A 14746-nucleotide genomic window follows, 5' to 3' on the forward strand; every position below is an offset into this window, starting at 1 on the left:
CGCAAAATAATTGACTTTTATGGGTCAAATAATATAAGACTTTGATTAATTTAGTAACAAAATGTCACTACTTTAAACATCACAAAATAAAACTTATTTATAAATCTCTTTAGTTAGAAATTTTATTTTGTTAAGAATATATATTTTTTATATAATCAAGATAAATTACTGAAAATCAATGTCATCCTACTTTATCCAAAAATATTGATTATCCTCTTATTAACACATTAATGTTCATAATTAATCACTTAAAGAAGGTGATCCTTTTTACAAACATTAATATTGATTGTTAGTATTTTAGTAATTATTAATTTTAACATTTGTGATACACATAAGGAAGAAAATAAATACTTAAAAGTTAAAAGAAGGGATTATTTCTCAATATATCAACTGAATACACATAACACATTTGCACCACTTTTCAAACTTATATTGATCGATGTGAGTCTTCTATTATCATCTTGCTTTAACATTTTTACTGAAATTGATCCCAAATTTTTTACTACACTTACCATAGGCGAAATATAATCGAAATACAATGTTAATTTTATGGTGGCAAATGCTTGTTAAAAAACATATGTAACGAATTATGTAATGGTAGGTAACAGTAACGGTAACGGTAACAGGGTAACGATAACGGTAACAGAAATGATAATGGTAACGGTAATGATAATGATAACGATAACAGTAACGATAACGATAACGAGGTAACAGGTATCCGGTAACAGTAATAATAACGGTAACGATAACGATAATGGTAACGGTAACGATAACGGTAACCGTAACGAGATAACAGGGTAACAGTAAAGGTAACGATAACAGTTACGGTAACGATAACGGTAACAATAACGATAACAATAACGATAACGATAACAATAACGGTAACAATAACGGTAACAATAACGATAACGATAACAATAACGGTAACAATAACGATAACGGTAATGGTATCGGTAACAGTAATGATAACGGTAATGGTAACTATAACGATAACGGTAACGGGGTAAGGATAACGGTAACAGTCACGGTAATGATAACGACAATGATAACGGTAACGGTAATGGTAATGATAACGATAACGATAACGGTAACGATAACGATAACAGTAACGGTAATGGTAACGATAATGAAAACGGTAACGATAACGGGTAACCGGTAACGGTAACTTAACGGTAACAATAATGATAACGATAATGGTAACAGTACTATAACGATAACGTAATGACGATAAAGGTAATGGTAATGGTAGTCCCTTGTTCGATACTTGGTCAGTGTTTTGTTCCTGTACTTTCAAAATCATTATTTTTAATCCCTATTGATTGACGGTATTAAAAATAACAAACGATGTGTCACGTGTTATTTAACTTTTTTATAAAAAAATATAGCGTCCACCAAGCCGACGTTTTTCACAAACTGAAAAAGAAATGCTTTTGATTATTGAAATTTGAACTTAATTTGAAAATGATCCCTGATTGAAACTTGATAGATTACACATTGAATAATAATTATATAATAAATAATAATAATCATAATACATTGATTATAATATTATTATTATATAACAATAATAATATATAATTATTAATAGTATTATTATATAATTAGTAATAATATTAAAATAAAAGCTTAAATATACATTTGGTCCCTATTTTTGTTGATTTTATTCAATTTGATCTCTATTTTCATTTTATGTTCAATTAGGTCCTCATTTTCGTCAAATTGTGGTCAATTTGGTCCTTTTCACGTGTTTAAATAGTTAACGTTTTTGAACAGTACATGCCACGTGTAAGTTCCTGGTTTTTTTGATTTTTTAAAAAATTTTTTAAAAAATTTTTTAATTTTTTTTTAATTTTTTAATTTTCTTTAAATTTTTTAAATTTTAAAAAAATGATCCACGTGTCAAGTCACAATTGTGCCACGTGTCAATGCTAGTGCCACGTGTCAGTTTCTGGTAGTATTATTTTTTTTTGTTCAATTTAGTCCCTATATTCGTTATTTTTATTCAATTCAGTTCCTATATTCGTTATTTTTGTTTAATTTAGTCCCAAATTTTGTTAAAATAAAACCATTTAATTTTTAAAATTGACATTATTATTACTTATTTTTTAAATTTAATTGTAAATTATAATATTTAATTATTAATTGAATATAATTTTTAGATTCAATTGTTAAATAGAATATAATTATTTAAATATAATTAAAATATAATTATTAAAATTTTAAAAATATATATTAACATTTGTAAAATTTACATTTAAATTTAAAATATTTAATATTTTTATTGCATTTTAGATATTAAAATCTAAAATATTTTATATGTAAATGTTAATTTTACAAATATTAGTTTATTTTTCTAAAATATTTTGAATATTTACAATATTTTTATATATCAATTTTAAAAATATTCTAGAATATAAATATTAGAAAAAAAATTAATAATTATATTCTTATAATATTTTAAATAATTATATTCTATTTAGAAATTAAATATAAGAATTTATTCAATTTATAATTAAATTTAATAATTTATAATTGAATTTAAAAAATAATAAATTTAAAGGTCAATTTTAGAAAAGATATTAATATAATTTGTATAAAAGATATTAAATTTAGTGTTTTGAAAAGGATAAAATTGATTTATTTTAATAAAAATTGGAACTAAATTGAACAAAAATAACGAATATAGGGATTAAATTGAACAAAAAAATAATACTACCACAAATTGACACGTGGCACTAGCATTGACATGTGGCACAACTGTGACTTGACACGTGGATCATTTTTTTGAAATTAAAAAAATTTAAATAATAAAAAAAAAATTAAAAAAAATTAAAAAAAATTAAAAAAAAATTAAAAAAAAATTAAAAAAAATTAAAAAAACCAGGAACTGACACGTGGCATGTACTGTTCAAAAACGTTAACTATTTAAACACCGTTAGTGAAAAGGACCAAATTGACCACAATTTGATGAAAATGAGGACCTAATTGAACATAAAACAAAAATAGGGACCAAATTGAATAAAATCAACAAAAATAGGGACCAAATGTATATTTAAGCCTAAAATAAATAATAATATAATAACTATTATTAATATTAATATTAATAATAATTATATAATAATAATAATATATCAGTAATAATAGTAATAATATAAATAATAATTAAATATTAATATCAATAATAATAATAATTAATAATAATATTATTTATAATTAATATTATTAATAATACTCCAATAAATATATATTCAACTTTTTACGATACTATGGTATACACACGCTAATATGCATTTTTTAAATATGAATGATATTATCTTTTAGTAAGTGATAATAGTGTAATGTTATTAAGTTAATATATAAAATAAATTTATATTTATTAAAACTGAAGTAAAATGTTTAAAATAGAGTGAAATGAATAGAAAAATTAATTGTTGATGAATAAAAAAAGAAAAAATGATAAACAATTTTATAGATAATAGGTAAAAATAACAATTAATTTTAAAAATTTTAATAAATAATTGTATTGTAAAAGATATAATTGGTATTATGAAATGTGGACACAAAAGAGAAAATCCTTTTTATATATCGTTATAGATGAATTAAACATGAATACATAAATGTACCGTATATCGTTAAAAGTAAATTAAAATTAACAATTTTAGCTCAAATTACGTATAAAAAATAATTAAATTTATTTTTTAAGAATTTCTTATAACTTAGTTGCTAATCTATTCCTAGGATGTTCAAGTATCTCCATGGACTATGTCTCTTTCTTTCTAAACATTAATACACTAAAAATCCAGTTCAAATTTAACCTGATTTTTTTTTTTAATGATTTAACCTAAGTTGTTTTACGTACTTTTGGAACAAGTCCATTTGGACCCAAACCAGCTTATGTTGGTGGGGAATTGAAACAAAACAAAGACAAAAAAAAAATGAAAGCACAATAACAGGCCGAGCCCAATTAGGTGACATTGCAGAGGAAAAAGGTTATGGCTTCCTGCACCGCTAGAATCATTAACTGCACCTGCAAAATAATAGGAAAAGATTCAAACATCCTTCACTCACCCATGCACCAAACATACTAAATAAACAAACCTCACTATTTTGTCTAAAAAACGTAAAAAACATAACTATCTCTACAACTAAGCACACACACTTTTATCATAACAACAACGAACGTAAGATAAATTAAGCTATTGAATCAAGAAACTTTAGATGAAAAGAAAACGTAAATACTATATGCAGAAAAATATGGTTTTGTTTAATAACCATTGACTGAAATCTTGTTTGGTTTGGGGTTTTATTGGGTGGAAATATAGGGTAGTGAATGAGCTTGTAGGAGAGCAATGTTGACTTGTTTCAAGAAACTCGATCATGGTTGTGCCCGTGACCCACTTGCATTTTAATAACCAGTCTAGTTCACAAAAACCAAAATTACCTAACCAAGACTTTTGTGACCACAAACATCTCCTCGTAGCATTAATATAACTAGTTTTTAAATTTAAGTTGCAGAAGTTTTTTCTTGATACCAGAACGACTTTAAATGGTAGAGACATTTGGCACTTTAAGACTTTCGTAATTTCGTAAATTGGATAAGGTAAAAAGTAAAAGAAAGAAAGTGTATTAGTAGAATGATAGTGGGCTATTCCAAGTCACGAACTTTGAAGGTGGTGGATGAGAAGAGGTAAAATGGTCCCAGAATTACCAATCTTTAAAGTTCTGCGATACCCATGTTTGGTGAGTGGTGTATAAACACATGTGGGCATAAAATAGCAAGTATAAAGAAGAAAAGTCCTAAAAGAAGGAGGAGCAGAAATGATGGTTATTTATTTTAAAAACGAATGAATCAGAATGATACTTGTGGAATTTGGTTGGTTGATGATTTGGATTCTTGTCTTTAAGGGCAGCGTGTGGCCCAGAAATCATTGACGCAAAATATGGAGCTACGATCTGATATGATGAATCGTGAATCATCTTGTTTTGTTTTTGTTTTTTTGGCCGACAATTGTCAACAGATCAAAGTGACACACTTTTCTTAATGCCTCATGTGAAATCGACCTACCGAATCAGCGTCACACACTACTTCTCTACCCGTGTCTCTCCAATTGCATTTTCTCAGGATAATTAAAATTTGTCGTCACAGGTTAGTTAGAAGTCCCACACCACTAAATTAAACTCAAATTCTTGTAATAACTTTCTAGTTTTGCACAGGGGGTGAGGTCACTCGCCACAATCTTCTCTGTCAACAACATTGTGTCTTACTTCAAGGTTCTATATAAGGTTCAACATGTTTGGATCACAGACAGAATATAATTTTGAAAATATTATATTTTTGTTCAATTTCAAGAAAAAAAAAGTTATCACCCGTTTGGATTGAAAATTGTAACGCGATTTTTGCGTAATTCCACCTAATTAACAAACACAACACCGCACTAATGGCGATGCATATGATATGATTCATGTGTTACACTTACACACACACACACTCTCTCTCCCTCTCGTATGTTTCATTACAACAACTACTACTACATAAAACTTTACGTATAATAATATTGACACTACGATAGGGAGACGTAGGTAACGTCGGTGACGGAGGAACAGTGATAAAAAACATGGTTAGTACGACATTGACGTACATGTTGGAAAGAAAAAACAAACCGTAAAAAGCAAAACAAAGCATTGCAGCAGCAATGGTTGAAAAAACCAAGCCAAGGCACCAAAGCAAACCAAAACCAAAACCTCTTAACTCCGTGTCATAATTTCTCTCTTTCTTTTTCGGTTTCCTAGGATATGCTGCCACCGTTCGTTAACTCTCCGGTTGCTCTCCGCCGGCGATGAGAGACCATGCAAGAGACGCTTCTCACTCTCCCTCTCTCACACCACCAAGACATCCACATTCGGGCCAAGAAGAAAAAGCCGCAGCAACCGGGAACCGGACATAGCAGCAGCAACAGCAGTAGCAGCGGCGGCGGCGGCCACTCCACCACTCGCGTGTCGCGGCGCGTGAGTCCTGTCGGGGAGAAGTCTCTGCCGAACGGGGACATCTACAGCGGCACCCTGTCGGGGAACGCGCCGCACGGCACCGGGAAGTACCTCTGGTCCGATGGGTGCATGTACGAGGGGGAGTGGCGAAAGGGGAAAGCTTGTGGCAAGGGGAGGTTCTCGTGGCCCTCCGGCGCCACCTACGAGGGGGAATTCAAGTCGGGTCGGATAGACGGGTTCGGATCCTTCATCGGCGTCGACGGCGACATGTACAGAGGGTCCTGGGTGGCCGACAGAAAGCACGGGTTCGGCGAGAAACGATACGCTAATGGGGATGTGTATGAAGGTTGGTGGAGGTGCAACTTGCAGGACGGGGAGGGGAGGTACACATGGCGGAACGGCAACGAGTACGTGGGGGAGTGGAGGGGTGGTGTGATTTCGGGGAAGGGGGTTCTGGTGTGGGCGAATGGGAACCGTTACGAGGGGTTTTGGGAGAATGGCGTGCCTGTGGGGAAGGGTGTTTTCACGTGGTGTGACGGGAGCACGTGCGCGGGGAACTGGGGGAAGGAGTTTATGGAAGAGGCACGTGAGGAGAAGATGAAGAGGAGTTCGGTGGATGGGTGTAGGAGTGTGAGCTTTCCCAGGATTTGTATTTGGGAGTTGGATGGAGAAGCTGGTGACATCACCTGCGACATTGTTCACAATGCTGAGGCTTCTCTGTTCTACAGGGATGGCACCACTGCCAGTGAGTCCGAGAACGGTGGAGATGATATCATTATTGATAATAACAATGGGTGTGGGGTTTTGCAGAAGAGTCCTTGTTGGTCTCTTGATGGTTCTGGTGGTGAGGTTAAGAAGCCTGGTCAAACTGTGTCCAGAGGGCACAAGAGTTATGATCTCATCCTTAATCTTCAACTGGGTATCAGGTATCGTTGGTTTTTGCTTTTGGAGTTTGCTATTTTTGGTTTCATTTCAGCTTTTCATTAAGGTGTTTTTGTTTTAGATACACTGTTACCAAGCATGCTGCTATAGTGAGAGAGCTTAGACCGGGGGATTTTGATCCCAAGGAGAAGTTCTGGACGAGGTTCCCACCTGAAGGCTCTAGGTTTACGCCCCAGCATCATTCAGTGGACTTCAGGTGGAAAGACTACTGCCCCATGGTGTTCAGGTCTGAACATTAGCGATTTTCTTTGCTTTGAATGTTTTTTTTTTTCTTAGTGAGGAAGGTTTGAGTTATTGGTTGTGGATGGTATACTAATTGTGTCTGTGTCTTGGTGGGTACTTGTTGGTTGGTTGGTTGGGTATTTAGACATCTAAGGGAATTATTTGCCATAGATCCTACGGATTACACGCTTGCTATTTGCGGAAGTGACTCACTTAGGGAGATGTCTTCTCCGGGAAAAAGTGGAAGCATCTTTTATCTTACTCAAGACGACCGCTTCATAATTAAGACTGTCAAGAAGTCTGAAGTCAAGGTTAGTTACTTGAATGCATTCATTAATTTGAAGACACTAGACAGAACTATAGACAATGTTAATTGAGTGAGGTGAAACTTTGCTTTCAGCTTTGGTTGGTTACCTTGTTATTTTCTGGGTGTTCAATAGTAATTTTTCGCTGTCCATGTCAGGTGCTCATTAGGATGCTTCCAAGCTACTACCAACATGTTTGTCAGTACAAGAACTCTTTGGTGACTGCATTCCTGGGCGTGCATTGTGTCAAACCTGTCGGAGGTCAAAAGGTATGGTTTGAGATTTGAGTTTTGTTGCAGTAATTAAGATGGCCTTTTTAGCATCTATAATGCTTGTCAAAATGTAATGCAAAGTTGTGATACCATGGATGAAACAGACCCGGTTTATTGTAATGGGCAATGTGTTTTGCTCCGAGTACCGGATCCACAAGAGGTTTGACCTCAAAGGTTCTTCTCATGGTCGAACAACGGATAAGCCAAGGGAGGAGATTGATGAGACTACCACTCTCAAAGATCTTGATCTTAATTTTGTCTTTCGCCTAGAACAGTCTTGGTTTCAAGAGCTTATACGGTATAGATTTTCATTCTTTTATTTTCTGGGTTTTCCTTTTGTGTTTTCTTACTTAAGAGTTGGTCCTAACTTTTATGTAATGGCTTTTTGTTTAGGCAAGTCGACAGAGACTGTGAGTTCTTGGAAGCAGAGGGAATCATGGATTACAGTCTTCTAATCGGGCTGCATTTTCGTGATGATTGTTCGGTTGACGAAATGAAAAGTTCACCACGCAATTCATATTCAGGTATTTATTTGTATAGTTTTTGTTGTTTTTTGGTTCCAAATCCTGGAGGGGTATAAAATCTTGTGTGTTACTGATTTACCAGGCAAGAGAGACATGCTTGACGATGAGATGCTCACATGCCGGTATGTTTTTTTTCTCTCCTTTATTCACATTTGAGTTTCCCTGTCGTCACAAGTGTATATAATTAAACTGTTCACAATATCTTGCATTTTTCTTTCACTGTTTAATAGTATTTAACTGAGGACAATGGTTGAAGATCTAGAGAAATCTTGACGCGGTTTGTGTCAGTTTGTGGCTTGAACTATTAATGTCACTTCCAACTCAGCCTTCGGTGTACAAATACAGTCAAACAGGAGAATCTGGATTGTTTTAAGTATACACCAATTCTAAGTTAATAAATGTTACTCCTATATGATTCATAGGGGATAGCATTTTTGTCTTTTAACACCGTTCTCTTGTTCTGTACCCGATGGTATCCGTGTGTCGTGTCCTTGAGGTTTATTGAACATGGTCCCGGCTCTAGAACTAGCAGAGAGATTAAATGCTTTCTGTTTATACACATTTCAATTTGGCCCATGTGCCTGCAAAATGCCAAGAAGATGTGGCCGCAAGTTGGGTACAAACAAATCACTAGCTGGTGATGAGCATCATATTTGCAACTCTCTAGTCCTATCCATCTATGACTTAGGTGTGACTTGTTGATTTCTTTTTAAGAATACCATCGCAATGGCTGAGAATTGAAATGCATCGAAAGTGACCTGAGTCGTCGTACTGCATAAATTGGAGTTAGTTTTTTTCTGACATTTCAAACAAACGCTGGTGGGGTCTTTTTGATTTTTTTTAGGTGAGGGCACTGCTTTCTTTTCAACAGCCAAATGGTAGCTGACAGGGATTTTGATGGATCAGAATGTTTTCTAGGACACCAGACTCGTGAGATGTATTTTCATTTTTTGTATAGCACCATTCCATTTCAACCCCTAGAGAGTATAAAAAATCTAGTCACGTCTAGGTAATAAACTATTAGTGTTTGTTGTTTCTTCTACAAATTGAACCAACCAACCAAAATAAACTTAAGTAATTTTGTTTATGTTTGGTCCCCTTCATGACATCTGCATAGGATCCAAATAACGTTAATTGTTGATGTTCCAGGGGACCTCTGATCCGGTTGGGAATGAACATGCCTGCGAGAGCTGAGAGTGTGGGTAGTGGAAGTGGGAATTCTTGTTGTATCCCTTCAGAGAGTAACAACAACAGCAGCAGCAAGATATCTGATGTGATCCTCTACTTTGGTATCATTGACATTCTCCAAGACTACGATATAAGCAAAAAGATAGAACATGCATACAAGTCGCTACAAGTGGATTCCACCTCTATCTCAGCCGTTGATCCCAAGCTATACTCGAAAAGGTTCAGGGATTTCATACACAGAATCTTTGTAGAGGATAAATGAGTAATGAAATGATGGTGTTGTTGGAGGCTTGCTAAGGTGACACACTCCATGCAGCAAGGGTGGTTGTTGTTGATGGCTAAATTTTTCTCATAGCCATTGCAATTGCAAAGTTGAAAATTGAAAGGGACGGGGGGAAGAGGAGTTTGGACAGGAATGACACTTATTTTCACTTTTGTTGGGAGGGGAGAGAGAGATTGTCACAGTAGCATGTGATGAGAGTTCTTTATTTGGATTGCTTTTGTTATGGATGTAGACATTGTGGGGTGTGGAGAGAGATTGAAAATGAGGCGGAGAGGGGGTTAATAACTGTACAGACAGTCAAAAAGATTGATAATAGAATTGAATTGAACATAGATTTTTGGTTGGAGGACTGAGAAAAGAGATGGTATACCTGTTGAGCAAGAAAGAAAAGTTCAGAGAGGGCCCCCCCTTCTCTCTTTGTGTCTCTGCGATGTGCGTTCAAACGGGTTTTTTTAAAACTTTTTTCAGTAGCAATGCATAAAAAGAAGTGAAAAGCAGAAGAGAGAAAAGGAAGAGGTGGGTGTTTCGTTGGTTGTTGATGTCCCTTGCAAAAACGAAGTTTGAAAAAAGCAGAATAACAATAATACAGTGTTATGGTAATGTCCCTTTTACTTGTTTTGAACAATACACAGAGGAGGATGCAAAGAAGACGACAAAACAATCACGTCAATGTGGACCCTTGTGGCATCTGATAGGTATTTATGCATGTTATGCCTCAGCAATTTAATAATCACAAAAATGATGGAACTTGACACAGAAGTCTCCGCTTCACTCAATCACTGACCCCACAGAGACCAAAAAAATAGCGATTTTGATATGTATCTCATGTGGTCAAATCAAAGGAGAAGAGAATAGTGGATTTTGTGTTGGCATTGAGATCCTAATGCTGCTATGATTTGGCAGTTTTTGAGCGTGACCATGTCCTGTGTCCGACACCACTGCTACTGAAACATCCTTGTAGTTGTAGAATACTCATTATACTCAATCTGCCACTGTCTAGTACCTACCTGGTATCTCTTGTTCTTTTCCTCTTTCTTCTCAAAACACTCACAAATTCATTATTTTTCATTCATTTTTCTTTTCTTCCTCTTCTCTATGCACATTTATGCACATTTTAACTACTTCCCTTCCAAAACTTTTTCACCAGTCACACAAAAGTTGAGTTCAGCTGCATCTATCACCACCATTTCAACCAGATTCTACTGCCATTACGTGATTGTTTCCTATTTTATATGCTTTTCTTTCTCATTGTTGCTTGCTTGGTTATGCAGTAAGTAACTTAACATGTTTTCAAATAAACTACGTAGCCAAAAACGTATCTTTCAATCACGCGCAATAGATAGTACGTGTTTGGTTCGATCGTGAGGATGAATTGAATATTAGGCGAAAAAACTTTAAATAATTTTTGTAATAAAATATTTAACTGAATTTTCTTATTTTATATTTGACTTGTTATAATAAAATTATTCAAAGACAGAATTCATATTGCTTTAAATTAATTTTGTCAATGCCGAACTAAACATTCAACTAACTTTCTTTTCCTTCTCAGCATGGTGTCGCGTGAATTATGTATTTACAATTAGAGTAAAATATATATTATTGTCAACTTGCATATAAAACAAATTTGAATTCAATTATTTTTTTTAATTTTTGTACAATAAAAAGATGTTAATAGTTTGTGAATAAAAAAGTCTCGCAATAAAGTTAAACATTATATATAATCCAACAAAATATTATCTCTAAATATTTCAAGTTTAGGTATAAAGAGAAAGTAATAATGTAAATTCGGTTCTTTTTATCATTTTTTTTGTGTGACAATATGTAATCTGCACTAAACATTAAATTCAGTATACAAATTATCAAAGTAACATATTTTTTAAAATTTGGAGAACTCAATTTGAATCTATCAATTTTCATATAAAACAAAATCAAGACAGGTTAAAAAAAAAAAACTAAAGACCAACAAATATTTTTTATTTTTCTGGGATTTTGGAATTAAGATTTAGTTAAGCTAAGGTAAGTTAGATAAATTTCATACTAAATCTTTTTACTACTACGATTGAGAATAAACATGATTTTTTCATCAAATTAATTTAATCAAAATTGATTGTGTAATCAAAATATGAATCATTTTTGGGACATAGGTCCTCTTTTATATGTTTATTTTCACATTTATATTTTAGAGTGAATCTTAGATTCTTAATGTTGTATCATGATAATATAAAATGATTTTAAATTGTTATATTTTATATTTTAAATTTATGGAGAGAATAACTTAAATTTTTAAATAAATACAAGTACGTGAAAGTTTAATTTTCTATTTTTGAAGAAGTTTAGTAGCATTAAACAATTAGGTGAAAAAGTTGGATGATTAAAGTTAAGCACATTGATGAAAGAAAAGTTACTGCATTACAAAATCAACCTTGAAGTTGATTGCAGAAGAAGAGAGGAAAAGAATTGGTGGATGAGAGTAAATCATTTTACACCGAATAAATGATGCCACTTTATGAAAGATGAACAAAATAAATCACAACGTTACTAAACACCAAACACATGATGACATAACAAATTGACAAAAAAATAAAGAAAATGGGTTTAGTCGGTGTGTTTTAACATCATTCCATGATGTTTCAACCTTATTTCTTTTATGTTTTTTGTTTTATTTCTTTAACGTCGTCACTTTTTAGGTATTGTGATGTTATTAGTGTTGTGTACTTTTTAGGTGTGTTTTTCAATTCGAAAAAGTTAAGTTAGGGAAGAAGAAAAACTCTTTATTTTATTATGACGCTTTTACATATGCACCCTCACAACTTCTTCCCACACCCACACAACTTTTTTCAAAATTATCATTTTACTCTAAGAAAAAGTGACTTACATAAAAAAAAAAAAAAATATATATATATATATATATATATATATCGGAAAATTTTTGGAATTTTTGAAATAAAATTTCAAAAATTGGATTTTTAAGATGGAGATGCAGTTAGTAATTGTGGGGTGCTGGAAACAATAGCCTTATTCTGGTTAGGAGGACCAACGCAGTAGTTAGATAGATGAAATTGGGTCACAGATCCGATTCAAAGCCCAATAACTGAATAACCCGTCCATTTAATTTAACTTGATGTGGGCCATACCCAAAAGAACTATTAATAGCCACGCCTGATTAGACACCTCTCTCCTCCAAGGAAAAGGCATGCTTGATTTAATTATTGTGTTGTTAAGAACAAAAAGAGAAAAAAAGTTTCATTAGGTGGTCAAAAATTTTGTTTGCATGTGAACTTTTTCTAATAAACAATAACTTACATAACAAATTTCTTTTTTTCTTTTTTTCTTTTTCTTTCTCTTTTGACTTTGAAGCCACTTAAAAAGATTTTATCGACATCATTTTTCTACTCTTCAAAAAGTCAGTTCAACAATAGACCTATTTATAGTTATTTCAATATAGGCTTAATTGTAATTTTCATCCTCATAATTTATATAAAGTTACAATTTTAATTTTAATTTAAGTTTCTTATTTTTACCTTTTTAGTTTTTTTCATTATTTTTTATGCAGTTTTAATATTTTAACTTAGATTTTTAATCGATCCATCTACAAAACGTCTTAATTTTATTTAAAAAACATAGTGACTGTGTTGATTAAAGAAGTATATTTATAAAATAAAATAAATTTAACGAACAGAAAAATCGTTTTACTAGAAAGGATGATCTAAGATTTTATACAGGCAGCTTAAATTACATCCCATATCAATTTAACTCAGTTTGATATTGGGCTTTTTTTCTTAGTTTGATATGGTACAATCTACACCTGGCAATTTCTCCCTACACCTCCATAATTTTATCCTGCACTCCAATAATATAACCAACCATTATAAATAATAGTAATAATAGCTTGGTAGTTTGATGATAATTTACTCTAATAATACAAGTATTCATTAACTTACACATTTTTTTTTTTATTTCTTGGACTTGTCTTTTGCTAAAGTTTTAGATAAAATTTACGAAAATTTTGAGAATTTAAGGATTAGAAATTATGATTAATTTAAAAGATTAAGAATAAAAAAAACTCTAAAATAAAAAATATTCTTATTTTTTTATTAAATTAATGTATCTCGTTTTTGAAATCCAACGTATGGTAATATCATTTTAATTTTAAAGTTTTACCTTATTTAAAAATAAATAAAATCTTTATATCATGCATAAAGTTGATTTGATTTAGAGAGTTAAGTCAGCACAAACTTAGGAATTTACGTTCAAATCTTAAAATGTAAGATTTGTATATTACCAATCATAATATAACTACTCCTTCATAAAAATAAAAATAAAATTGAATTAGATACAAAAATAACAATCCTGTCCAAAATCAAATCGTGACCATAAACAATAAAAAAAAGTTTATTCCAATATAAAGTTTATTTTGTATTTCCTCTATTTTGTTCCCACTTGCAGGATTGGAGTTTGAGAGAAACTTCTGAGCTACAACTCTATCAATCATCTCATGTTTTTGTTGACATAATGCAAGACAAAAGGAAATTAGAAGGAGACAAGATTTGAGGTTGTGCCGGAGGAGAGGACACGTAACAACCTTAGATGCCTTAACAATCATACACATAGTAAATAATTCTCCCACCATAAAAACCGAACACGCTTCCTCCATTCAAAGTTAACTAATCTACACATTTCTCAACAATGGAATGCGCAATAGTCCTTTTTTTCTCATCATCAATCGCAAATTAAAAAAATGTTAGAAAATATTGTTTATTGGTCGTTTGATAAAACCAAATTTCTATTTTCTTTATAATTTTTGTTTTTGCTAATTTCCCCCTAATAATCAAGAAATAGTTGATAGTGGGACCGTGAGAATGCCCTTTTAATAACGCCAAAGTACGCCGTCCGAAAATCCTACGTGTTAATAATTATAACATTATTAAGTCCTCGAAACATGGCATTTAATTAGGGATAGGTGCCATTCATAAAAGTAACACCCTTTGCAAACTAATCAGTGTTCACATTTCACGAATAAAATTT

The 14746-nt window shown here is 32.3% G+C and overlaps 1 pseudogene across 1 annotated transcript; it reads left to right on the forward strand.

The window, feature by feature from the left end:
- Nucleotides 1–5394: 5394 nt before the first annotated feature.
- On the forward strand, nucleotides 5395–10793 carry LOC114178038 (phosphatidylinositol 4-phosphate 5-kinase 2-like; annotated as a pseudogene). The gene is made up of 8 exons (XR_014993868.1): nucleotides 5395–6911; nucleotides 6989–7153; nucleotides 7295–7460; nucleotides 7613–7723; nucleotides 7831–8024; nucleotides 8120–8250; nucleotides 8333–8372; nucleotides 9400–10793. The product of XR_014993868.1 is annotated as a phosphatidylinositol 4-phosphate 5-kinase 2-like (transcript).
- Nucleotides 10794–14746: the final 3953 nt, after the last annotated feature.

This window comes from Vigna unguiculata, chromosome 3 (genome assembly GCF_037176805.1).
Source record: "Vigna unguiculata cultivar grain cowpea cultivar isolate G323 ecotype 2 chromosome 3, ASM3717680v1, whole genome shotgun sequence".
Classification (NCBI taxonomy): Eukaryota; Viridiplantae; Streptophyta; class Magnoliopsida; order Fabales; family Fabaceae; genus Vigna; species Vigna unguiculata.